This window comes from Trichomycterus rosablanca, chromosome 5 (genome assembly GCF_030014385.1).
Source record: "Trichomycterus rosablanca isolate fTriRos1 chromosome 5, fTriRos1.hap1, whole genome shotgun sequence".
NCBI lineage: Eukaryota > Metazoa > Chordata > Actinopteri > Siluriformes > Trichomycteridae > Trichomycterus > Trichomycterus rosablanca.
In genome coordinates, this window is record NC_085992.1 from 50130357 (window position 1) to 50157136 (window position 26780).

Genomic DNA, 26780 nt, shown 5'->3' on the forward strand with positions numbered 1-26780 from the left:
TAAGTTACTATTTATTAAGTTTTTTATTAAGGCCGCAACTGTGACACAGCTGTAGGGAGCTCAAGGGCCCTGGAATCCCTGGTCACTATATATAGTTTATAGTTTTGTATGTTCTCCCCATGTTTTGAATGTGTTTCCCCTGGGGCATTCTGGTTTCCTCTTATTTCCTATTTTGATGCAAATTGTGGGTTGGCAGCTGCAGGTTGTCCTGAGGTGTGTTACGTCAGTGAGTAGGTGTGTGTGGGTGTGGTGCTTTGCTTCAGTACTGTGACAGTATATTGTCTAAGCAATTGAGGGTTAAGGGCCTTGCTCAAGGGCCCAATAAGGGCAACCTGGCAGTGGTGGGGCTTGAATCAGCAACCTTTTGATTACTAGTCCTGTACCTTAACCACTAGGCTACAACTGTCCTACAAAAAAGAAATAAGATGTAGCCTAGTGGTTAAGGTACTGGACTAGTAATCAAAAGGTCGCTGGTTCAAGCCCCGTCACAGCCAATTTGCCACTGATGGGCCCTTGATCATCAATCGCTTAGACAGTAAAATGACACAGTACTGTGAGTCACTTGGGACAAAAAAGTCTGTTCAATGCCGTAAATGTAAGTCAGTGAGAATTAAGGGCCATCCTCAAGGGTCCAATAGGGGCAACCTGGCAGTGGTGGGACTTGAACCAGTGACCTTTTGATTACTAGTCCAGTACCTTAAGCACTAAGCTACAACAAAGGAATAAAATAAATAGTGAAAATGAAATACATGAGGTTTAAAATGAGTGCGAATGAAACCTGAAGGCGTATCTACATACTCTGATGTACAGTAATCCATGCAGATGTAGTAACCTAGTGGTTAAAAGGCTGGACTAGTAATCAAAAGGTCGCTGGTTCAAGCCCCGTCACTGCCACGTTGCCACTGTTGGGCCCTTGATCCTCAATTGCTTAGACAGTTAAATGCCACAGTACTGTAAGTCACTTTGGACAAAAATGTAAGTGTAGGCGTGGCAGGTGAGTTCTGTTTCAATGAGGACTAAGGGCCATGCTCATGGTCAAGCCTGGAAAGCTCAGTCGGTAGAGCATCAGACTTTTGTCCAGGGCAACATTAGCTGTAGTGCGACCTGAACCAGTGACCTTTTGATTACTAGTCCAGTACCTTAAGCACTAGGCTACAACAAAGGAATAAAAAAAAAAATACAAGGTTTAAAATGAGTGCGAATGAAACCCGAAGGCGTGTCCACATACTTTCGACCGCTTTACTCTTGTGCATAATAATACGTGCAGCAAGGTACTGAACTAAGTCGCTTTGGATGAAAGCGTCTGCTAAATGCTGTAAGTGTAGGCGTGGCAGGTGAGTTATGTTTCAATGAGGATTAAGGGCCATGCTTAGTAGGTTAAAGTACTGGACTAGTAATCAAAAGGTCACTGGTTCAAGCCCTATTACTGCCACGTTGCCACTGTTGGGCCCTTGATAAAGGCCCTTAACTAAGTCGCACTACAGTATACTGTCACAGTACATAAGTCACTTTGGATGAAAGCGTCTGCTAAATGCCGTAAGTGTAGGCGTGGCAGGTGAGTTTTGTTTCAATGAGGATTAAGGGCCATGCTCAGTAGGTTAAGATACTGGACTAGTAATCAAAAGGTCACTGGTTCAAGCTTCATTACTGCCACGTTGCCACTGTTGGGCCCTTGATAAAGGCCCTTAACTAAGTCGCTTTGGATAAAGGCGTCTGCTAAATGCCATAAGTGTAGGCATGGCAGGTAAGTTTGGTTTCAGTGAGGATTAAGGGCCATGCTCAATAGGTTAAGGTACTGGACTAGTGATCAAAAGGTCACTGGTTCAAGCCCTATTACTGCCACGTTGCCACTGTTGGGCCCTTGATAAAGGCCCTTAACTCTCAACTGCTTTGACAGTATACTGTCACAGTACTGTAAGTCCAAATGTAAGTGTAGGCGTGGCAGGGGAGTTTTGTTTCAGTGAGGATTAAGGGCTATGCTCAATAGGTTGAGGTACTGTACTAGTAATCAAAAGGTCACTGGTTCAAGCCCTATCACTGCCACGTTGCCACTGTTGGGCCCTTGATAAAGGCCCTTAACTAAGTCGCTTTGGATAAAGGCGTCTGCTAAATGCCGTAAGTGTAGGCGTGGCAGGTAAGTTTGGTTTCAGTGAGGATTAAGGGCCATGCTCAAAAGGTACTGGACTAATAATCAAAAGGTCACTGGTTCAAGCCCTATCACTGCCACGTTGCCACTGTTGGGCCCTTGATAAAGGCCCTTAATCCTCAACTGCTTTGACAGTATACTGTCACAGTACTGTGAGTCACTTTGGATGAAAGCGTCTGCTAAATGCCGTAAGTGTAGGCGTGGCAGGTTAGTTTTGTTTCAATGAGGATTTAGGGCCATGCTCAGTAGGTTAAGATACTGGACTAGTAATCAAAAGGTTGCTGGTTCAAGCCCTATCACATAAAGGCCCTTAATCCTCAACTGCTTTGACAGTATACTGTCTCTAAGTCGCTTTGGACGTCCACTAAATGCCGAAAATGTAAGTGTAAGTGAAAATGTAAGTGCAGATGTGGCAGGTGAGTTTTGTTTCAATGAATCGTGCTGGACCTGAGAGGTTGTGGGTTCCTGACCTAATTAAATATGCAAGTCGGCGCTTTCTGATTGGTCGGGATGATCCGATCGACATTCCCGGATTGAAGGGGGCGTGGCCAGCCGCTCGTGGAAACCGAATCCTGCGGTGAACGGAAATTGATGGGAAAGTCCGGCGTTCCTTTGTACTATAAGAGGTGCTATAACATAAACTGTCACGCCGTATAATGTAGCTATCGGAAGAAATACGTTAATATAGAGAACCAGATTAGCTGCCTGGCTAGCTGGAGGAGCTCCACCACCCAAAGATCAAACGGATTAAAGCCATTGTATCTGACTGGATATCCGGTGTTTTTACAGACCACACTGACTAACCAGTACTGAAGAGTGAACGTTAAAGGACTGACAGGTTAGTCGCTGCTTTATTATTGTTATTAACACATACTGAAATATACGACTGGTTAACGTTAGCTTAGCACAAGCTAACCGGACAGTTTTGAGCCTGGCAGCTAAGCTAATTCCTTTTTTGGTTGGATTAAAATAAATAAAAAATAAATAACTAAACAAATGAAAAAGCTGATGTTTCAGTTTCTTATCTGAGCGAACGTTGACATTTACATTGACTGCACACAGCGTTATCAGATTGTGTTTATTAAATGACTCAATAGAGTCATTTGAATCGTAAACGTTAAATAATAAGACACACGCATTTTATATTCGACTGCTTTAAAATGTAACTCTGGCTTAGATTAAATTGTCTCCTGGAAAGGATTTAATAATAGATAGTACAGTATTAGCGCTTTCGATTTTAAAAGAATCTAGGATTCGACTCATTCATTTCAGAGTCGGTTCCACGAGTCGATTCCCACTGTCTTATTAATCACCCATTCAATTTACAGTACCAACTGCTGTACATTTACAAATAATAAAACACATGAGCAGTTTAGAGTGGCTATTTCACCTTCTAAAGGTTTGGGGAGGTTGTAGGACATCAGTACAAGAAGGAAACCCAGGTCCAGGACCCGAGATGATGTGCTGCACCCACTCAGCCAGATGCACCACCGTGCCATGTAGATTAGATTAGATTCAACTTTGTCATTGTGCAGAGTAAACAAGTACAGAGCCAGCGAATTATATCATTAATGTAACTGCAGTATTAATGATATAATATGCTTTTTTATCTGAGAAGTCAAATAATATGTCTGAATCTGAATATTTATTATTCGCCAAGTACCAGATGTACAAGGAATTTCTTTTGGTGCAGGTGTCAACATACATACATCAAGGTAAATAATAAAAAGGGACACTATATCTAAACGTATAATAAACAATCAAACAATATAGCAGCAGCATGAACAGTGCAACATCAGGCAAAGTGTGCAATGAGGATGTACGGCTCGGTACACTGACAGACTAAGTAAAAAACAGAAAGGGTATATTATATATATATATAAACATAGAATAAAATAAACAATATAGCAGTGATAAAAAAAGTGTGCAATAGAGATTATTTACAAGTAGGTAAGGTGCATATGTGCATTAACTGTATAAGGGAAAAATGTGCAAGCTGAATTACATTTTGTGCTATGATTTTATTACTCTTGGACACAAGGTGTCTGTACAATTAATGATGTCCTTTTATACTCAACCCCAATCAGGGTAGGGTTTGATCCACAGCCTGTACACAACAAAAGATACCTTAGAGAGGGTGCCAGGCTGTCGCCAGGCTGTCGCCAGGCTGTCACCGGGCATCAGTAGATGTGACGTGCCTCTTTCTCCCCCCTTAGAGCGTCCAATTGCCCAATCTGCATCACGCCTCCTCTCTTTCTATGCCGATCTCTGCCCTGACCGAGGAGATCGAAGCTAACCCACGCCCCCTCCGACACGTGAGCAGCAAGCCGCATGCATCTTGCCACCCACGCATTGACGAGTGTTGTGCCACCTAGCGTTGTGTATGGAGAGAGACACCCTGAGAGCACTCCTTCCTCATCTCCGTGTAGGCGCCTCTTAATCAGCCAGAGATTAAGTCCGGCCCACCTGAACAACCGGCCAGTCGTTGTTCATATAGCCACTCGGCCTCGACCGGTAAGGCAGAGCTGGATTCGATACGACGTACTCGAGATCCAGCTCCGGTTGCAGCGTGTGTTTTTACCGCTGCGCCACCAGAACAGCTAGAAAAATTTACTTTATGTTGTTTTATACTTGTGTGTGCTGATGAATGACAATAAATGATCTTGATCTAGAACTGGGGTGGGGCACTTGTCTTTAAAACTAGCAAAATTACCTACATTCATTTTAATAGATGCATTAGTATGATTAATCCTATAGCTATCTGTTATCGTGTCTCATTATTTAAAGCTGTCGTGTAAATAATCATAACTTTTTAGGCATTAAGCATCAGCTTAAAATAATTTGTCTAGTACATCTACAGCCAGATCATATTTTTATCCAGTGACTCCCCAAAGGAACATATTGCATGTACTAGTAAGGTATTAGGTTACACGTGTAATGTATCTGTCTTAGTTAGTTAGTTAGTTAGTTAAAATAAGGCGATCCATGAATGTGTGTATTTTTGATAGTGTGTTTAATTGTTACTTCTACTTAGTGCTATGCGGTATGACGGTCTTTGATTCCTCACTCTGTATGGATTTTTCATATACCGCCATACGCCGTGCAGATTAGATACATGACGGTGTTAACAGATGACAGAGGTTTTCTCTATATGGTGACAAAAACAAACAAAAAACAGATGGAGGATGAAGAGAGGGAGACCAAATATGCACCGGATGTCGGCAGCTTAGAACAGACTAAAATACTGTTAAAAAAAAAAAAAAAAAAAGCCACGGCTGGTGCAAACGACGACGTTACGGACGCAGTAACGATCCACACACGCGAGGACACGATTCCTCTACAGACAGTCGATAAAGAAGCTTTCAGAGCCATAATTAAAACACTGGATACTTCAGGTCAGTCGCTAAACCAACGTTATAAGCGGACTGGAGTTAGAGAGATTTAAAGTCGTCCACTTTTCTACAACAGACCTGTGGGCAGGTTGTACAGTGGAGTTTGTAAACGTGGTTTTATTTGTTAAAGGTGTTTATTTGTTATTGCGCCTGTTTTACACGTCCTGATTCCATCATACAGTATATTGTGTCATTTTGTGAAGCCAAGTACTCAAAACCTTCATATTTTATGTACTTATGACAGTACTATACACAAAACATACCCTGATATACCGTGAAACCAGTCAGAATCTTAAAAAAATACCGTGATACACATTTTTGGTCGTACCGCCCAGCCCTAGTTCACCTCTATCTGCTTTATCTCTTCTGCTTCGTCGATTCCGAGCTAAGGAATCGACTCTCATTTTCAACGGTCAAATTTGCTGAATCGACTCTTCGGGAATGACTCCTAGCAATGTCTAGCTATTCGGCTAGCTTAGTTTCTTATGCTATGCTACATAGCCGCCCAACTGCTTCTTCTCTGTAGGCATTTTTTATTTATAATTAATGTCACATCTGTTTTGTTATGTTGCTGCTAATCGAATTAACGCGTGTCATGAAGCTTGGTGGTGTTTTTACTCGAGTTAACCGTAATTCTCGGCTAGCTGTCATAGCTTCGCTGAGGTAAGTGCATTTTGGCATCTCGCTCACCGGCCTGCGGATCTCATTTCAATTAGCCTGACGCTTATTTTACACATTATAGATCATTTCATTCGCTTTAGGTACATATTAATGTACAGGCGTGTTTCATGCCGTTGTTTTTAAGCTGTTTGTGCTTTAAAAAAGTGGTTAGATGTGTGTAAAACACAGGTGAGAATTCCCCACCCATATAGGCCGCATTTTCATCACCGCGGTCTAGTTGAGACGTGATGCGCTGCGTGCGCGGTCGTAAGCGGGCTGACAGCGGTGGCTCGCCCCGCTCTGACCACCGAGCGGCCAAACACACCCAAAACGCACACGCACACACACACACACACACACACACACCTTCATAATGTAATAGAAATTTTTTATGTTATACGTTCGTACGTTCTTTGTAGAGTTTAAGTATTTTTTGATTTATGCCAAATTAACCGTTTATAATATAATATGTTATCTAATATAATAATAATAATATATAATAATATAATATATATGTGGGCCTTGAACCAGCGACCTTCTGATTACTAGTCCGGTGCAGGGCGGGCGGCACAGTGGCTCGGTGGGTAGCACTGTCGCCTCACAGCAAGAAGGTCCTGGGTCCGATCCCCAGGCGGGGCGGTCCGGGTCCTTTCTGTGCGGAGTTTGCATGTTCTCCCCGTGTCCGCGTGGGTTTCCTCCGGGTGCTCCGGTTTCCTCCCACAGTCCAAAGACGTGCAAGTGAGGCGAGTTGGAGACTAAATTGTCCATGAGTGTGTTCGATATAAACTTGTGAACTGATGAATCTTGTGTAATGAGTAACTACCGTTCCTGTGTAATGTAATCGAAAGTGTAAAACATGACGTTAAAATCCTAATAAATAAATAAACAAACAAACTAGTCCAGTACATTATCAGTCAGGCTACCACTACCTCTGTCTATATGCACCATCTTCTCCAGTTCAGCGGTATTTAAACCCCTTTCCACTAAAATAAAATAACCATTATTTTAGTAGTCGACTAATCTGACGATTATTTTTCTCTATTAGTCGGCTAGTCGACGATTATTTATGTCCTACCCTCCCATCTCTGCCTTAACATAACAAAACCCTGTTATGTTCTTTAAGTTCCAATATCGAATTAAAATAATGACCCATGAAACACGAATATGAAACTTAAGCTTGATAGTTTAATTAAATATATTTGAAACATTAATACACAATCACAATAAAAAAAATTCAATGAAATAAGAAAGCTTTGGACAGAATTAGAAGCTGTTATGTTTCAGAACATTTATAACATGTGCTTGAGAAACATGTGAATGCTGTCTGTGAAGATCTCAGCCATCTGAGGGGTGCATGAACCTCTTCTCATCACATCCACACTCCATTGCTTAGTGCTATTAATAGAAAGAGCAAAAGAGAAAGCTGTATTAATGATCACAAACTGAAGGCTATGTATCATAGTTAATCACAAATAGTGTACCGGCTATGCCAACTAAACCATAACGGGTTAAATATCTTAACTGAATTATCTGCTGAGCTAACTAGCGATCATTAAGTGGATGAGGCTTATTATTTAGAACGAATGCTCTTATTAACGAGAGCAAAAAATATGGAAGACGAGACAGGGTAACGTTAGGCTATAATGTTAAGTTATATAACGTTACTCATATAAATGATTAACTATTGCACTTAATGCGTAACAAACCTGAAAAATAGCGAACTCTTAGGAAGTTTTCCGACAAGTACTCTAGCATTAACAAACATGAACTACGTTGGTTAAAGCACAAAGCGGTGTACAAACTTATCGTAATAACGCTGGTCATCACGGCTGCAAGGCGTTTCACCGTGTTGCCGGCGTGAAACCACGACTCTGCTCTGTAGCGTCGGCGTCCAGCTCGTTTCTTTGGGTTATTTTGGCTGAAATACTTTAGAAAGTTTCGGTCTCTCTGTCTTTGCCTCTCTGTGTTCATAAACTCCCCGCCGCGCCATGGAAGCGACGCTGCGCCCCCTGCAGTCCCTTTAGTGCGTTGCAATAATAACGACGCGTCGACAATGAAATTCCACGTCGACACATTTTTATAGTCGACGTTATCGATTACGTCGACTAATCGTTGCAGCCCTAATTTCCACTATATCAACACGACCTGTCTCAGTTATTACACGTTTGCCTGTGATTAATAACCGGGTTTCTGAATCCTACATGTTCATAAAGGTGCAGACAGCTGTAATATCAGATGAATCATTAACGTCATGTGAGACTTTTCTAAAGTCCTTATTGTCACTTGGTCAGGATTGAGAAACAGCGCACATGATGTGAACTGATGAGTCAAAAGGCTTTTTGCATTCCAACTGATTTTCCGGTGTCGGTGGCTCGGTGGGTAGCGCTGTCGCCTCACAGCAGGAAGGTCCTGGGTTCCATTCGATTCTTGATTCTGTGTGGAGTTTGCATGTTCTCCCCGTGTCTGCGCGGGTTTCCTCTGGGAGCTCCGGTTTCCTCCCACAGTCCAAAAACTCTAGTAAACTAGAGAGTTACGTCTTTTACATTTTACATTTACATTTTCGCCATTTAGCAGGCGCATTTTATCCTAAGTGACTTACAGTACTGTGACAGTATACAGTCTAATCAACGGAAGGTTAAGGGCCTTGCTCAAGGGCCCAACCTGGCATTGGTGGGGCTTGAACCAGCGACCTTTCGATTACTAGTCCAGCACCTTAACCACTAAGCTACAACAAATGTTTTTTATTGTCTTTGATATGAACCTTGTGTGACGAGTAACTACCGTTCCTGTCGTGAATGTAACCAAAGTGTAAAACATGACGTTATAATCCTAATAAAATAAACCAAAATATTAGGATCAACAATTGTGCATGTCGCGGTCGGGAATATATAAAATGTTGGGCTGACAGTAGTTACTCGAGCACACGCAGATGTGATCAGTTGACGTGATTATAAAACCTAAAAGACTTTGATAAGGGTTGAATTGTTTGGCCAGACTACTGGGTCTAAGTATTAAGGGATGCTTATAGACGGCCATGGGGAGTTCCCACCGACAGTGGTCTGACGAGGGACAAGCCACAAATTGCAAATAATGTAACTATTGATGGTGAACATGTAACATTGCACTCTAAATTCTAATCCTTGATATATTTGGTTCAATGGAATGGAAATAAGCTAGTACAGTGGAACCTTGACTTACGAGTTTAATTCGTTCTGTGACCAAGCTGGTAACTCAATTTGCTCGTATATCAAATCAAATTTCCCCATTAAAATGAATCGAAACGCTATTAATCCGTTCCAGCCCCCCCAAAAACCACACCGATTTTTTTTGTTATGTGTTTTTAAATAAGAAAAATGTACTTTATAAATAACAAATAATGTATTAAAAATAATAATACATAATTAAAGAGAATGTAAAGAAATAAACTGGTTTTATTAAGTGTATTTACCTTAAAAATCAGACGGAGATGCTGGCGGAGGAAGTTGGGGGGAGTGTTTCATTTCGTGCTCTATCACTTAACTTACTCGCTACACACTTAATGCTACAATATATTGCTAAATTTAACTTACACACTATGCTACACTTTATCGCTAAACATAATTGCGACTTAAAAAAAAAAAAAAAAAGTCACTGACTTTTGGCTTTTTCGTCACATTTTCCTCGCTTTCACTTGCTTGTACGGCAAGATAACCAGGTGAACTGAACTCAGCTGAGCTCGTGACTCGGATCTCGGCTCGTATCACAAAGCAAAAAATCCACCAAGTGACGGCTCGTATCTCGGAAAATCCGTAAGTCGGGTCACTCGTAAGTCAAGGTTCCACTGTACGTACAAACACCTTTTCGGATGGGGGCGGCGTAAATTCCCTCTCCCCTAGCTCACCGCACAAACAAAGTTTTAACAATCGTATAATGTATTTATTAAGCTAAATCATTTCTTAACCCCGATTACCCGACACTTGACGAATGCACTACGAATACGAATGCAGTGGAACCTCGGTATACGTCCTGTTTGGACACGAAAAATGTAGCTTGACGCGAGACAAAGCCACGAGCGTCATTACGCCAGTTGCTACCATTCAGTGAACAACCCGCGCTATAACTCTCTGTGAAGTTTCAGGTACCGTGCTACAGGTACTGTAGTCCCGTTAACGGTGTGCCGTGTTGCTAGGCAACATGAGGGCGAACATAACATTCGCAATCTATTACACTATTTGTTGGACGAAACACTCGCTTAATGATCAGGATTACTGTTTATATTAATCTGGACATTTCCATGTATAGTACATGACTTAAAATAGTGTTCAACCAAGTTTGTACTTGTTCTTTTCAGTGGCGTATTAATATGGAACGATGTGAGGTGGTCATAGGTGCGCTTATATCGGGGATTTTACAACGGCTTCGAACGCGGCTCAGCCAATCAGATTTTAGGACCGGAACTTTCCGTTTTATAAATTATTTTATACAACCCCATCAACGTATAATATGCCAATAACAATAGGATTTTTTTCATGGGAATGGATTGATCATTTCCCCTTTATTTCTTATGGGGAAAAATTCGTTTGGTATACGTCCAAGGATCTGGAACGGATTAAGGACGTCTACCGAGGTACCACTCTACAAAACAAAGACCAAGCTACGTTGTCATGCACACTCCCAAGTTCAAAAGTTAATAAAGGCTCGGCGGCCACCGCGTAGTTTGCAGAGGAGAGCAAAATCTTTTAAACTAAACCGGGACTCGGCGGCCCCTCCTCAACCCAGGTAGCTCACCACCTTTTAGCCCGTTGGCGTGGTGTGGGTCCGTCGCAGCTCCCAACGTGATTCCGAGCGACCACAAAAGAGTGGCGTGCGCATATTCCGCAAGTGGGAGAAATTCGCAACGCCGGCCTCCATGCTCCTTTTTCCGATCACTGTCTTCCTTGTTCATATCCAAGCCCCGGGCCCATGACGTACAGCAAAAAACGTCTGGGGCGCGTAAATACAGGGGAAAGGCAAAATACCCTTTTATATTATTAATATTATTATTATTATTATTATAATAAGGTAATTATTTCCTACCTTCCTCCACATTTTCTTTTAAAACTAATTAAACAATTGTGACCTTGTTATAATCAAACCCGTTTGTATCCAGGGCTGTGTAGTCGCTGACCAAAGTGCCCATTCTGGTTAACGTCCAGTGTTGAAAGCACCTACAGTGGTCAAGGAAATGTTCACATCAGTACCCAACAAAAAACTGCTTAAATTCTTGGAATCACTTGCAGTTACAAACACCGTATAAGTTAGACCCTCACAAACCATATGCACATGGGGAAAGAAATGGACCCACCACCTTGACGTTTACATAATCTATTAGCTAGCCATGATGGCGTTAAGAATTAAACAAGCAAACAAATACAGTGGTCACATGGGCATTTCAAACCGGAAATTGAAGCAATGGAAGAAGCTTGATTGGTCTGGCGAATCCTGTTTTTTATTAAACACAAAACTCTAAATTAATTAAAAATATAAAACCTTCCATTTACTTGAGAGCACGAAGCGCATTTTTAAGGCCATCTGGTGTACCAGTTGGAGGTACTTCCAGTGCCAATGGTTCTTGTGCCACAGTTTATGTAAGACGGTTTAATCTGGGTTTAAATAATCTCGACTTGTGGTTAGTCTGTGTAAATAATTACTCAGTTTGCAGACGACATCCTTCTAGTTCTCCTCTGGAGAATCAATAAAACTAACATTAACGGTTGGGCTGTTGCCAAGTCGATGCATAAACACCAGCTACTACAGAACATTCTGTGTGACTCTCTTACATTAAAAAGCTTCATTAAACTGCTATTACCACAGATCTGTAACCGACCGTCAGACTCGTTCCGTCTAAGGAGCTAAAAGTTCAGCAGATGATCCTGAACTAATGAATTTGGTCATGAATAAACTTTTGCCTCTGATTGGCTCTGTAACGTTTTCTGTTCTCATCTACATCACAAGTAAGAACCGCTTACGATTTACCAAAGTGAACCAGGAGTTTATATAACGTGCTGATAGAATCGACTCAGATGTGACCGGGTTGAATTATCTTTTTAAAGTGAATATTACAATCAGCAAAATTACATCGTATGTACGATGCACAACGTTAATGATGTTATTTTAGGTCATGAAGAGCTTTCACTGTGGTTTCTGTACGATGGTTGATGAATGGTGATGTGATGGTTGGCGTCTGGATCGATCCACTGAGCTGTTAACTTAACGTGATCTTTTATATATCACACGATCGGATCGGCTACTTTTAGGAAATATCGGCCGATCGCCGATAGTATATTTTGATTAAAAATCGGCCGATACCGATTCATAGCCGATCGATCGTCCCATCTCTGATTATAAATGATCCTTTATAATTTCTACAACGTCTCCATTCATATAAGCGTTCGTATGATTCCCTCAGCACTACTCGCCGTGTGCAGGATCTCAGTCGTATCTGGTCCGGTCACTGGTTGGCGGCATTAAGCGCCGTCTTAAAAAACGCCGTCTGCAGCCGTGTAGAGCTTTCAAAGACCCAAATCATCCAAAGTTTGGTGATACTTCAAACTGGAACAAAACTAGAAGCTGGTTTGTTCACTGTGTAAAGCTTTGATGGTACCACAGCAGCACCGGCGCCATGTCGCACGTCTATATTGTTTCATTACGCTTCTTAATCCTGGAGATCTTGGAATAGCGTATTTCTTAGCGAGTTCAGTTAGACAAAGCGCAAAAAGCTTCTCATATGAATGACCCCTAACACTCACCACTTTGTTTACACTAGGGATGCACCGATCCGATATTAAGATCGGATATCGGTCCCGATATGACCAAAATGAGATGGATCGGATATCGGATAATCAGGCCGATCCATGGGGCCGATACGTTCACTTTAGTTCGTTTGCGACGCGTGCTAAGCCCATACAGGACGCGCTGCTGACGTATGGCGTATAACACAAACAAAAACAGCAACATGGAGCGAGCCGAAGCGTCGGCTGCATGGAGGTATTTCACGCTTGCTATGCTAACAAGTTCGATGGCAACGTGTTTATTACTCATGTTTAGCTGCTATATTTTATTTTGAATTACTGTTTGCACTAAATATTTACGGATAAGTTTATTTGAAAAAGTTATTTAAGCTACTACTGTTTTTCTCATCGTCAGCAGCTACATTTAGGGTGTGTTCGAAAACCTAGTGAGCCGCCTCGCTGCCTTACTGCCTACATAAGCGGCTGCCTCAGTAGAGAGGATTCTAATAAGTCATCAACTCATAAATCAGGTTATTCGAACGCGTTACATAGCGATTCCATCGGGTTTAGCATTTAGCATCTTGCCATTAAAAACAATGAACTGAGGTAGCACAGCGCTAACGCTAACGTCAATATAACATCTCCCTTCATGTACCGATAACGGTTACATTTCCTGACAAGCTCGAACTTGCAAATAAAAACACTCGGTACAAGTTTATACAAGTTAAAAATCAGTCATATTTTATTTACGTTTGATAATAACTCCATTCGTTTCTCCGCCCCTTTCAGTTATGTTTATTTTTCTGCAATGAATGCTGGGATTGCTTTGGTCACCAAGGCAGCGTCGGATGCTCACTCGTCGAGTGAAAATAACCCTGTTTATTATTTTATTGACAAATAAATAGCAGTTCAGTACATTTATATCTGTGTTAATTATATTTTGTTTTGCAGACTTAGTCATGTTTAAGTCGATCCTGATGCCTTAAGTCTTTCCCACATGATAAAGTATACGGTTTATTAATTCAACAATGGTATCGGATCGGTATCGGGTATCGGCCGATATGCAAAGTATATGTATCGGATCGGTATCGGAACTGAAAAAGTTGGATCGGTGCATCCCTAGTTTACACGGCTCAGAAAGTGAAGTGAGTGCTGAGTGAATGTGTAGGTTAGAATCTGGCCTCATTCTGTCGTTACCGTACGTCGGACTTGATGAGACGTGGCTACATCTCACTATTTTATTTCTGCTATAAGTTGAAGCACTTTGCTTTGTGTACGGAGCACCATCAACACGTGCTGCACTTGAGAATGTGATCATATGAATATGAATAATAAATATATTATTATACTGTACAGTTTGTTGTTAAAATAAAAGAAGCTTAAATGAGATTCTGAGTTACATTTTTTGAAGGAAAATTAATCGTTAGATTAATCGATAGAAAAATAGTCGTTAGTGGCCGCCCTAATGAACAGTTTACTTTTAATTCAATGAAATGGAGCTTATAAATTCGGAAGCTCTGATTGGTTCATACATCTGAATCTCTCGAACCGGAGTCGTTTTGCACACAGAGTGAGAAAAACGAACGAATCTTTACCGCAGATAAGAGCACAGTTTTCTGATTTGATTCCAATGAATAATTCGTCTGAAAAGAGTCGATTCTGACTCATCGACTCAGTGATTCAGTTTCCATGCAGGAAAGCGTTCCGCTCAGCACTTTTGTGTTTTAATTCGGGAGGTAACGATGCACTCTACCCACGATACGATGCGATTCACGATACTGGGTTCACGATACGATTTTTTTCCCGTTTTTTTTTTCAGACTGAAATTGAAGACAAATTATGACAAAGTTTCCTTTTATTACGTCTCTTTGAAAGACACAATAAAATCCTGTATTTGTGCTGATCTTTTATTTATCTAAATAATGATGCCCTTATATTTCTGAGGTCGGTACAAACTATGCAAAACAATTTTGAATTAAGCCCAATTTAGCTGAAAATCTCCGAATTTGGCAACCTGGCGTATAGCGCCAGCGGCGTCATCAAGGCGAGGTGTATAGCGCCAGTGCCCTCTGCTGTTTACAGTGAATATCGATTCATTATACAGTACATGTCAAATCGATTTGAATCGTGACATTTTTGAATCGGTTATTAACTGTATTGTGGTGAATCGTTACATCCCCAGTTTTAAACGTTCTCTAAAGGTAACCTGTGTGTTCTATGCATACTCGATATATCAAATATGGTCATTTTCAACATCGTGTAAAAAGTGGTATCGAATATATCCATATTTACGATATACCGCCCAGCCTTAACTCAGACTTTTTAACGATAACTAACAATAATTAAAGCAAAATAGAAATCCTAATTAGCTATATCCTTTTTAAGAATAGCTCACAAACAAACTCTCACTTTAAATAATGTGCAGCAGAACCGCCTTACATTAAAAAAAAAGTGCAAAACCACAAAATGTTCTTTACAGGTTCCTTGAAAGGAACACAAGCCTGTTTGAGGGCTTGAGAGATGCCCTCCGGCAGGTAACAGTGTTCCCATCCGCACTGAAAACAGGTCTACAGAGATATTTCACCACAAGGTTGCTTATGCCCGGTTCACACCACACGATTTCTGCCCTGAGTTTCGCTCGGCGCTAGATTCGCCGGCTCGGGAGCGACTCGGCGATCGAAACTCGGCTCTCGATCGCTAAGCGTGAACTATCCGACGACTCGATCCGACCGGCTCGCCGAGCGCTCGGGTTTTCTAGCACGTCAGATATCCGATCCGAGACGTGCGACTGGGAACGAGTGACATGTCGAACAGCCAATGAGAACGCAGGATACGGCGCGAGGGGAAACGCAGGAGAGGAGCGTAAACAGGTGGGACCGGGGGATAATATAGTTTATATCAGAATACATCAGCACACACACACACGTTTTACAGTATTTCTGACCTGATCGTTCTCTACAGAACATAACAACAAAACACCAACATTGCAAAAATATTTATTAACCTCCAACTCACTACAGAACGATCCGTGCTGCTCGTGTTGCCAAATCCACTCAGATTCATTTATTTTTCCTCCTTGATTTTACGCTGCACATCAGCGCACAAACTTTGATCGCTCGCTTCTTGTTGACGTGCATTTTTGGACGTGGTGTCGTTAAACCCCTCGTCACTTCTTCGTGACAGAACGTACAGGGGTTGGACAAAATAACTGAAACACCTGGTTTTAGACCACAATAATTTATTAGTATGGTGTAGGGCCTCCTTTTGCGGCCAATACAGCGTCAATTCGTCTTGGAAATGACATATACAAGTCCTGCACAGTGGTCAGAGGGATTTTAAGCCATTCTTCTTGCAGGATAGTGGCCAGGTCACTACGTGATGCTGGTGGAGGAAAACGTTTCCTGACTCGCTTCTCCAAAACACCCCAAAGTGGCTCAATAATATTTAGATCTGGTGACTGTGCAGGCCATGGGAGATGTTCAACTTCACTTTCATGTTCATCAAACCAATCTTTCACCAGTCTTGCTGTGTGTATTGGTGCATTGTCATCCTGATACACGGCACCGCCATTGAATGCACATGGTCCTCCAGAATGGTTCGGTAGTCCTTGGCAGTGACGCGCCCATCTAGCACAAGTATTGGGCCAAGGGAATGCCATGATATGGCAGCCCAAACCATCACTGATCCACCCCCATGCTTCACTCTGGGCATGCAACAGTCTGGGTGGTACGCTTCTTTGGGGCTTCTCCACACCGTAACTCTCCCGGATGTGGGGAAAACAGTAAAGGTGGACTCATCAGAGAACAATACATGTTTCACATTGTCCACAGCCCAAGATTTGCGCTCCTTGCACCATTGAAACCGACGTTTGGCATCGGCACGAGTGACCAAAGGTTTGGCTATAGCAGCCCGGCCGTGTATATTGACCCTGTGGAGCTCCCGACGGACAGTTCTGGTGGAAACAGGAGAGTTGAGGTGCACATTTAATTCTGCCGTGGTTTGGGCAGCCGTGGTTTAATGTTTTTTGGATACAATCCGGGTTAGCACCCGAACATCCCTTTCAGACAGCTTCCTCTTGCGTCCACAGTTAATCCTGTTGGATGTGGTTTGTCCTTCTTGGTGGTATGCTGACATTACCCTGGATACCGGGGCTCTTGATACATCACAAAGACTTGCTGTCTTGGTCACAGATGCGCCAGCGAGACGTGCACCAACAATTTGTCCTCTTTTGAACTCTGGTATGTCACCCATAATGTTGTGTGCATTGCAATATTTTGAGCAAAACTGTGCTCTTACCCTGCTAATTGAACCTTCACACTCTGCTCTTACTGGTGCAATGTGCAATTAATGAAGATTGGCCACCAGACTGGTCCAATTTAGCCATGAAACCTACCACACTAAAATGACAGGTGTTTCAGTTATTTTGTCCAACCCCTGTAGTTCTGAGCAACTTCCACACAAGCTGGGATACACGAAAAGAGAGTTTCATTGTGCTGTACATCTGAATATGTATATATGACAAATAAAGGCGTTCTATTCTATTTCTTTGTCATAACATAAATGTGAATGATTTTTTGTGGTTTGTGGTTTATAATTGTGTGTTCGTTATCAGACACGATATTGTTTTTATCGCGCAGCCCCCTGTAATTGAACATTTCTCGTTGCAACACGGTTTGTGTAACGTCTCTGGCAGGATGGACCTGACGGTACCAGGCTTCTGCGCTCCCGTACGTAATCCTTGCTCAGTTCTATCCTTCACCCCCCCACTCAGAGACCCGTTGCTTTATCTCAGCCTGGTTGATTTTTTTTTTTGAGCTCTCGGCTGGATTTAACTAAAAGATTCAGAGTCAGAGATGAACGGAGTGCATGAAAGAAAGCACGTCTTACTTTTCTGCTTTTAAGGACCCGTCAAGCGTCAAGGTTCCCTTTAACGTTTAGACATTTGTGTGTTTATACGTCTGTAAGCCTTCCTTAAGCGTCTGAGGGCCACGACACACGTCTGTGGTCCGCAGGCCAGTTATTATAAATGATCTGATCATGTTGGCTAGCGTTTGATCCGAGAGGCAACTAGGGATGTAACGATGCACCACAAGACGGTCAATAACCGATTCAAAAATTCCACAATTCAAATCGATTTGACATGTATAATGAATCAATATTCACTTTAAACACACTTCAAATACACCTCGCCTGGTTGACATCACTGGCGCTATATGCCTGGTTGCCAGATTCGGGGTTTTTCAGCCAGATTGGGCTTAATTTAAAACTGTTTTTGCATAGTTTGTACCTACCTCAGAAATGAAAGGGCATTCATTATTTAGATTGTGAACCCAGTATCGTGAATCGCATCGCGTCGTGGGTAGTGTATCGTTACAACTGTTATGGCTCAGCTCATTAAAAAAACCTGTCGGTCAATGATTTGAGGATCCTTAAACCCTCCACTTGTAGTTTATTGTTCGAAATCGTTCGATGAACACTACGTATTTGGACACGTACTGTTCAGTTTGAAAGTGCGCACCATCAGAGCGTCGTGTTGATACTAGGGTTGGGCGGTATTGCCGATTTTCATACCGTCATACCGTCTTCAGAAAATACCGCGGTATACGGTATTACCGCTTGGGGGGTTTGGACTAGGGCTGTCGCGCTAACCGCAATTTTGAAATGTCGCGGTGTAGACCGGCCAACCGCAGGGCATGCCGAGCAACCGCAACACTGCGGTGTTCACGTTTTTTCTTTCTTTCTTCTCTTTTTTTTTTTTATTGTTGCAGGGTCCATCTTGTTTTATACGCTTACATTCGGGCGTAATAAATGTTAAACAAATTCGTAATGAAAATGAGCTAGGAGCGACATTTTCCCGCAACCTGTTCGCATGCGTTGCTGCTGAGTTTCAGGCTTTGTGTTTTAAAATGTAAATAATCGCAACATGAATTATAGGCAAGTTTATTAATGATTAAATTGAGTTCACACTCAGTAAATACTTGTAATTTAGACTATATTCAAACAGCCTCGGCGTACTAAAACACTTAATGAGGGTTAATATGGCAGTGCAGCCTGCAAATATTCTCTTTCTGGTCTTGCTGGAATGATTTAAATGTATTTTTTCGTTGAATAAAAATGTATTGAAACGAATAATAACTTGAAATGTAGTTTATATTGTTATGTTAATTATACCTACTCAATAGATAGTTTGTCGCATTGTAAAGTCGCATGCAGGTACAGTACACGTGTATTAGTGTAACGAGCCCCATCAGAGAGAGTTTTAGTACCGAGGGGAACATCGCTACCCCACTCAGATCCTCTCTAAACCACATCAGGTGAACGTGTTGGTTCTTCTAGCGCGCATGATAACGCAGGTTTAAACTCTTACAGACTTTATTCTTTATTCTATTTTTCTAGAAGCTAAATTTAAACCTTATTTAATAGAGAAAAGACGCGCATCCCTGCTCTGTTCTGTATTTAACATTAAACACGCATTTCATTTGTCCTAAAGCCGCCTCATCTTTGTCATTATAAAGCAATAATATATCGAATCGTAGCCTAACAATAAAGCTTGTTTATATAGCTCTAAAATCCAGATCAATTAAGTAATTTTCAAAAACAAAAAAAAATGGCAATATTACCGCGTACCGCGATATTGAGACAGGCTGAATATCGCAAGGGGAAATTCTTTCACCGCGACAGCCCTAGGTTGGACAAACTTTACAGTGTAATTACAGTATTCAAATGTTTTATTACATCAATCATTGCTTATCCTGTCTGATCTATAATAAATATTTTACGCATAAGTGTAAATGCGTCTCTGGGAGCCGTTATAATATATATTTTTATTTCTGCGCGGTTCTTATCGGCTGTAATCCACCCGTTCCGCTTGGCATCAATCAGTCATAATGAGAGCTGTTTATTGTCGAAATTCAAATCCGAAAACTCTTTTAATGTCGCGGAGAGAGCGAGCGAGAGACACAGAGAGAGAGACAGAGAGAGAGAGAGACGTAACCGAGCTACAGAGAGAACATGCAGAAAACGAGCACAAATAACTGAGAAATAAACGTATTTAATGATGTTACATCTGATTCTTTCATGGCGCTTATGTTTTAAAGCAGAAATAAACACGGGCACGTCTCTGCACATGAGAGGATTTTTCTGAAACTTAATGCGATGCAACCACAGTACGTTTTTTTTCTCATTTAACTGTTTGAATTAGACCTACATTTAAGGCAAGGTAGCAAAATGTTCATGATTGTTCATCATCGATATTAATATCGGGGTCTTATAGTTTACCCAGTAGCGCTTCCCGAGGAACGAAGAGTCTTTTTTTTTTTAACGGCTCTTTAAAAGGAACCGAGCCAAAAGATCCGACTCCCTTCAAGGAGCCGTAATTTCCATCACTACGACCAATCAGTGAGCTCCAACCGCCTACCCCTCCCACCCCTCCCTCACTGTGGATGCGCGGATGTCCTAAAGTCTCCGTTTTTAAGGTTCAAATTTGGCGCTTCACATTTTTTTAAATACCGTCAACATTTTTAAACACCGCGGTATACCGTAATACCGTCATACCGCCCAACCCTAGTTGCTGCGCTGATTTTTCTTCATTGCAATCACCACAGGCTTTATCGTAGGCTCAGGCAAACACACACGTACACGCACACAAACGCCAGATCTGCCTCATCTAGGAGACACGATCCTGACTAGTGATCGACCGATATGGGTTTTTTAATGGCCGATGCCGATACCGATATTTAGACGAAAGAAGTGGCCGATGGCCGATATATAAAGCCGATAATACCATTTTTTTACAACAAAAAAATACAATAATAATAATACAACAAAACAGAATTAATGATCTTAAATAAACATTTATTTATCACTGTATATTCTTGTTTGCTCTTTTGGCCGTTCAAAAAATAAAATAAAAAAAATAAAAACTTTAAATAAAATACAAATTATTTCAAAGGTTTCAGTGCACTTAACATACACAAGCATATAGCAGTATCTCTTAGTTTTTAAGAATGAACAAACATGCTTAGTGAAGACAGTTGCACATAGAAGAACTTCTTTTAAGGAGCCATTATTTAAGCACCAAACTGTGTGTGCATTGTGTTTGAGCATTCAGATAAGTAATCAAAATATAAATAAAATATTAACAAAAATATTTGTGAATAAAAAATAATGAAGTTAAAGTGGAATATTTGGGGACAAAAAAGGTTGTAAACCCTGTCCAAGTCAAGAGCAGCAAATTGTAGGAAACAGTTTCCAGTCTTGAAATAAAATGGCAATATCCTCACTGAATGTTTTCTCAGCCTCTCTTTTTTTAGTAGTCCCAGTCTAAAATCAGCAAGTTGTAATGCAGGAAACAAAGTTTCTCTGCATTTTCTCCAGTGAGCCTGTTCCTTTTCTTCTCATAAATGGTCCCAATCTCACAAAAAAGTCTCGTTCTTGTGCATTCACTGATGTCTGCCTGGAGAGTGGCAAAATGGACACACGGGGCGCTCTAACAACAGCCAGACCAATGACTGTATACAGTCACTGAGCTGACGGAGGCAACGTTTAAATATCGGCCTTGTGCGCACATATATCGGCCGATGCCGATTATCGAAAAAATGCCGATTTTTCGATCACTAATCCTGACCGAATAAAACATACCGTGAAACCGTCAGAATCTGATCCAAATCATTGGTCATACCACCCAGCCCTCTTACTGTACAGATAAGAAATAGAAGTTCATAACGCACGGACGCTTATAGATGCGTTTTCACTCAGCAGTAGGATACAGATCAATCCAGCGTCACGTCGGAGTGCCCGCTCGACCGAGATCTTGTAAAACCCCGACTTGCCTCGTCTTGTCTCATCGGCTCAGCCCGTGGGTCGTCGCCCCGTATCGAATCTGCGTTTGCGCCGACGGCTGAACTTGTTAAACACGAAGACATGATCGATCATGTTAAGCGATTAGATTTGTGTCATAGCGATAAATTAAACGAGTACAGACACGGACGCGGGCGGTCGGCATGCGTGTCCGTTCCTGGCGGCTTAATAACGGGAGGTTTTTCACACGGACTCGTCTCCTCTGAACTGCTGCTCTGTTGCTCAGTCCTAACACGCTCTAACGTTTGTGATCGGTCCTGATTTGTGTCGGATATTTATTTAGTGCTTCTTTACGTTTATTCCCCCCCAATTTTTCTCCCCTAATCTAGTCGTGTCCAGTTACCCTGACTGCGTCCTCTATACTGATTCGACCCTTCACCGCTGGCTGACGCACGCCCCCTCCGGTTGTACAGTCAGTACAGACTTGCATTTTTCACCTGCACGAGTCGAGTTCATACACCGACGGGCACCGTGTACGGAGGGCCGCGCCCCCATCGGCATTATTCCTCAGCCCTGTGCAGGCGCCATCAGTCAGCCAGCAGGGGCCGCAGTCGCACCAGTTATGAGGACCTATTTATTATGAGGACTTTTTATCGTTGTTCATGCAGCCGCCCAGCCCAGTCGTAAAGGCAGAGCCGAGATTCGATACGATGTATTCGAAACCCCGACTCCGCTGCGCCACCTGAGCGTACATTTACATTCTTTACAGTTCAGGAGAAGCTTATTGCATATTTAGTTTAACATTTTTGTAGCGCGTCCAATTGTTCAATCTGCATCGTGCGTCCTCTCTGTCTATGCCGAACCCCGCCCTAGCCGAGGAGATCGAAGCTAACCCGTATCCCCTCCGAAACGTGGGCGGCAGCCGGATGCATCTTCGCCACCCGCACATTGATGAGTGTGGCGCCACCTAGCGTTGCGTGCGGAGAGACACACCCTAAGGGCGCTCTTCCTCATCTCTTGTGCAGGCGCCTCTAATCAGCCGGCAGAGCTCGTAATCGCATTCTGACAGAGAGAGACCCACATCCGGTTCTTTGTCCCGCCCCCCAACTGAGCAACCGGCCAATCGTTGCTCATACAGCCGCCCAGCTTCGAACCGGTGAAGCAGCGTTTTTTTTTTTTAAATCCTAATAAACAAACAAACGACCCCCTGCTGGCTGTTCGATGGTGCTGCACCATCCCCTAGAGATGGGAGATAATAGAGCTCGGTGCGTGACTTTCAGTGCGGAGATTCCGTCTAGTGCAGGTGAAAAGAAGCGGTTGGTTACTGAATGGGCGTCAGAGAAAAGTAATAGGCACATGAACACTTCAGTGATGGCGGTTGTAGCCTAGCAGTTAAGGTAATTGACTAGTAATCGAAAGGTCGCTGGTTCAAGCCCCACCACTGCCAGGTGTCCACTGTTGGGCCCTTGAGCGAGGCCCTTGACCCTCAATTGCTTAGACAGTATACTGTCACAGTACTGTAAGTCACTTTGGATAAACGCTGAAAATTTTAATGAACTTGTACGCGGCCGCCCCCTTGTGGAGGCTTTACGCTACACCTTGTAAACCACAGTGGGACCAGATTCTCACAGTTTTCATTAATTAAGTAGATTTCGTTTGTGTTGCCTGGATCGTAGTAAAAGTACTAAGAGACCCACATGTTGTCCACGATTTGTACCACGATCCGGGCAACTGGATCCACTGACATGGTGGTGGTGTGTTAGTGTGTGTTGTGCTGGTATGAGTGGATCAGACACGGCAGCGATGCTGGAGTTTTTAAACACCTCACCGTCACTGCTGGACTGAGAATAGTCCACCGACCACAAATATCCACCCAACAGCGCCCCGTGGGCAGCGTCCTGTGACCACTGATGAAGGTCTAGAAGACGACCGACTCAAACAGCAGCGATAGACGAGCGATCGTCTCCGACTTTACATCTACAAGGTGGACCGACTAGGTAGGAGTGTCTGATAGAGTGGACAGTGAGTGGACACGGTGTTTAAATTCACTCATACCAGCACAACACACACTAACACACCAGCACCATGTCAGTGGATCCAGTTGCCTGTATCGTGGTCAACATGTGGGTCTCTTAGTACTTACTGCACACGTGTCGGAGAGGGCGTGGTAGATCGTTCAGGAGTAGATGAAGCACAGTGCAAGCGCGTAGTTAAATACGACTTTTAGAGGAAAATTGGGCAGAAATGCATTACAAATAATGATAATAATAATAATAATTGACTCTTTATGTGCTAATAACACAGAACAAATACTAATCTTAACCTACGTACGTATTTATATCCCATCTTTTACATTCTTGTGCTCTTTTTCACAGACGTGTCATTTAGCGTTCATGTTCTCACAGTCGGCGTGTCGCTCTCAGGTTAAGACATGTCGGTAAAGGTTCGGTTTAGAACAAATCACCACGCGAGTGAAAGAAACAAACCGACTGTAAACGCAGCTTGTTTTAGCAACACACGGTCGGACGGATTATACCATATAGAAGCACTTTGTAGTTCTACAATTACTGACTGTAGTCCATCTGTTTCTCTGCATGCTTTTATAACCAGGACCCCCACAGAGCAGGTATTATTTAGGTGGTGGATCATTCTCAGCACTGCAGTGACACTGACATGGTGGTGCTGTGTCAGTGTGTGTTGTGCTGGTACGAGTGGATCAGACACAGCAGCGCTGCTGGAGTTTTTGAACACCGTGTCCACTCACCGTCCACTCTATCAGACACTCCTACCTAGTCGGTCCACCTTGTAGATGTAAAGTCAGAGACGATCGCTCATCTATCGCTGCTGTTTGAGTCGCTCATCTTCTAGACCTTCGTCAGTTTAGGTTAGCTTCGTTCTCCTCGATCAGAGCGGGGATCAGCATTGGTGGAGAGGAAGGATGACGCAATCGGACAATTGGATGTGCTAAAAGGGAGAAAAAATGCATAAATAAATAAATATATATATATCAGAGATGTTCACAAGTCACAAAATACGAGTCTGAGTCAATATAATAAACACAAAACATATATTGTAAATGTAGCGTAGAAATAAAGAAATAATCGGTAAGTTCAGATAAAAACAACAACAGATTGGCGAGTGTATTTAGCCGTTTTACTTCGTGTCTTTACTTTCCTCCTCATTGTGTAAATGAATGTAATTTCTGTAACAAGAAGGTTCCAGTTAAAAGCTTCAACTGATACGTTTTGTTTTCATTACAGAACAAAAGCGCTCGATAAATCACGGCACAGCGGCCAAAATCCCAAACACAGCAAAAACCATCATAACCGCTGCTTACCTGAGCTTCTGTTCTTCCAGATGCTATTACATTTATAAGCGTGCGTCCCATTAGGAACAGAATCCGTTATTTTGTAAATGTGCTTATAATTAAAAACCTCCAAACTTTTCCCGGTCGTGAAGTAAAACAGGAAGTCGTTAGAAAGCCGATCGAGCGTTTCATTACCACGTCATCTGTGTGACGCAAACTGAATAAATGCAGATAACAGCATTTCTTACTAACAATTACAATCAGAAGCTCTGATTGGTTCAGAAAGCGGTTCTTACAATCATTAGCACCGATTCTGTAGGAGCGTTCCATTCACCCCGGTTGTTCCTGTGAAGTGCACTACGTAGGGTATTCCACCATTTTAAGTAGGGAGCGACGCTTCATCACTACGCCGGAAGCTGGCTGGAACATTTACACATTGCGTGCGTTGTGGGTTAAGACGGCCGGAGCGTTATTATTATTATTAGAGAGCAGAAAATGACACGATCGGAATGATGTTGGATCATATATATATATATATATATAATTGTCACACGTAACTTATGTTAACACAGGCTGCTGACTTTTGTTGTTTACGAGTCATTTTTTTGCGAGTCACGAGTCGAGTCTGAAGTCGCTGTGTTGTCTTGCTTTGATATTAACATTCGCTCAGTTCTGAAACATCAGGCAACGTGACTAAAAACATCACCAGTGAGCTTCATCCATCACTGCCGGTGATGACTAATGTGTTTTCTTGTCTTGTCATTTTTTTTCAGATATCGGTCTTAACACCCGGCGCCTCACCCCTCCACCCAGAGAGCAGCACGACCGGGGCACGGCTATGACTTGGCAACCCGTCGGACTCCTTCCTCCGTTCGCAGGATCACTCGCACTCTCCTGAGCCCCCGTGAACATGGTCCAGGCCGCTTATCCGGGACCACACCCACCGAGAAACGGGCACACAAGTACAAAATAAAAGTGATTTTTCCATCGCTTCCAGTACTCCCAGCTTTGTTTTGTACCTAAATCGACACGCTGGGATTGTTAGAAAGCAAATCCGGTCTCAGTTTGAGGTTTGCGTCGTGGCTTATAGCTGGACCACATCTGACGCGAGCTGTTACAAGAGAGACTTGAGCGTGGCCCGTACGTGCAATAAGTGCAATATCGCTCGTGTTTGATCAGATGAAGACGGACGTTCGCGACAGCTGGAAGCCATTTGTGTACCGTCCTCATAAACACACACGCTAAATCTGTCACTGCGCTGTTATTTTTCTTTTACACCCCTTTGTACTTCCTTTTTAGTTTTTTTTCTGGTTTAAATCTTCCATATAAACCAGACATCAGGCTCGGGTGATGCTTATACGACGCTCAACATACGTTTCTTGTAATTAGGTCACATTCAAAACATTTGTTCTACCTCTGAAGGTGTAAAACCAAATTACTTTTTACTTTTTGAAGCCACAGAGAAAGAAAATACAGTTTATTGTTCGTTGATGACACTAATATAATGTTTTTATTTTACTCTTTGGTTCCTCTCACCAAAAATGCTTGAGCCACATTGGGTTTTCTTGTTGTTGTATTGCTTTTTATATCGTTCTCACTAAATCGAACATGATGCTTTTTTAATTCTCTTTAAAATCTTTATGTTTTGTAATCAGCTGTTTTTTTCCGATCGCTTTTCCAGTCCTTCCTCGTGTTATTATTATTATTATTATTATTTGTATTATTAT

General features: G+C 42.3%; 1 long non-coding RNA gene across 1 annotated transcript; it reads left to right on the forward strand.

Annotated features, from left to right (window-relative positions):
* Positions 1 to 2731: 2731 nt before the first annotated feature.
* Positions 2732 to 26045, forward strand: LOC134315225 (uncharacterized). Its single transcript, XR_010012476.1, has 2 exons — positions 2732 to 2984; positions 25827 to 26045. It is a non-coding gene; the product is annotated as an uncharacterized LOC134315225 (long non-coding RNA).
* The last annotated feature ends 735 nt before the right edge of the window (positions 26046 to 26780 follow it).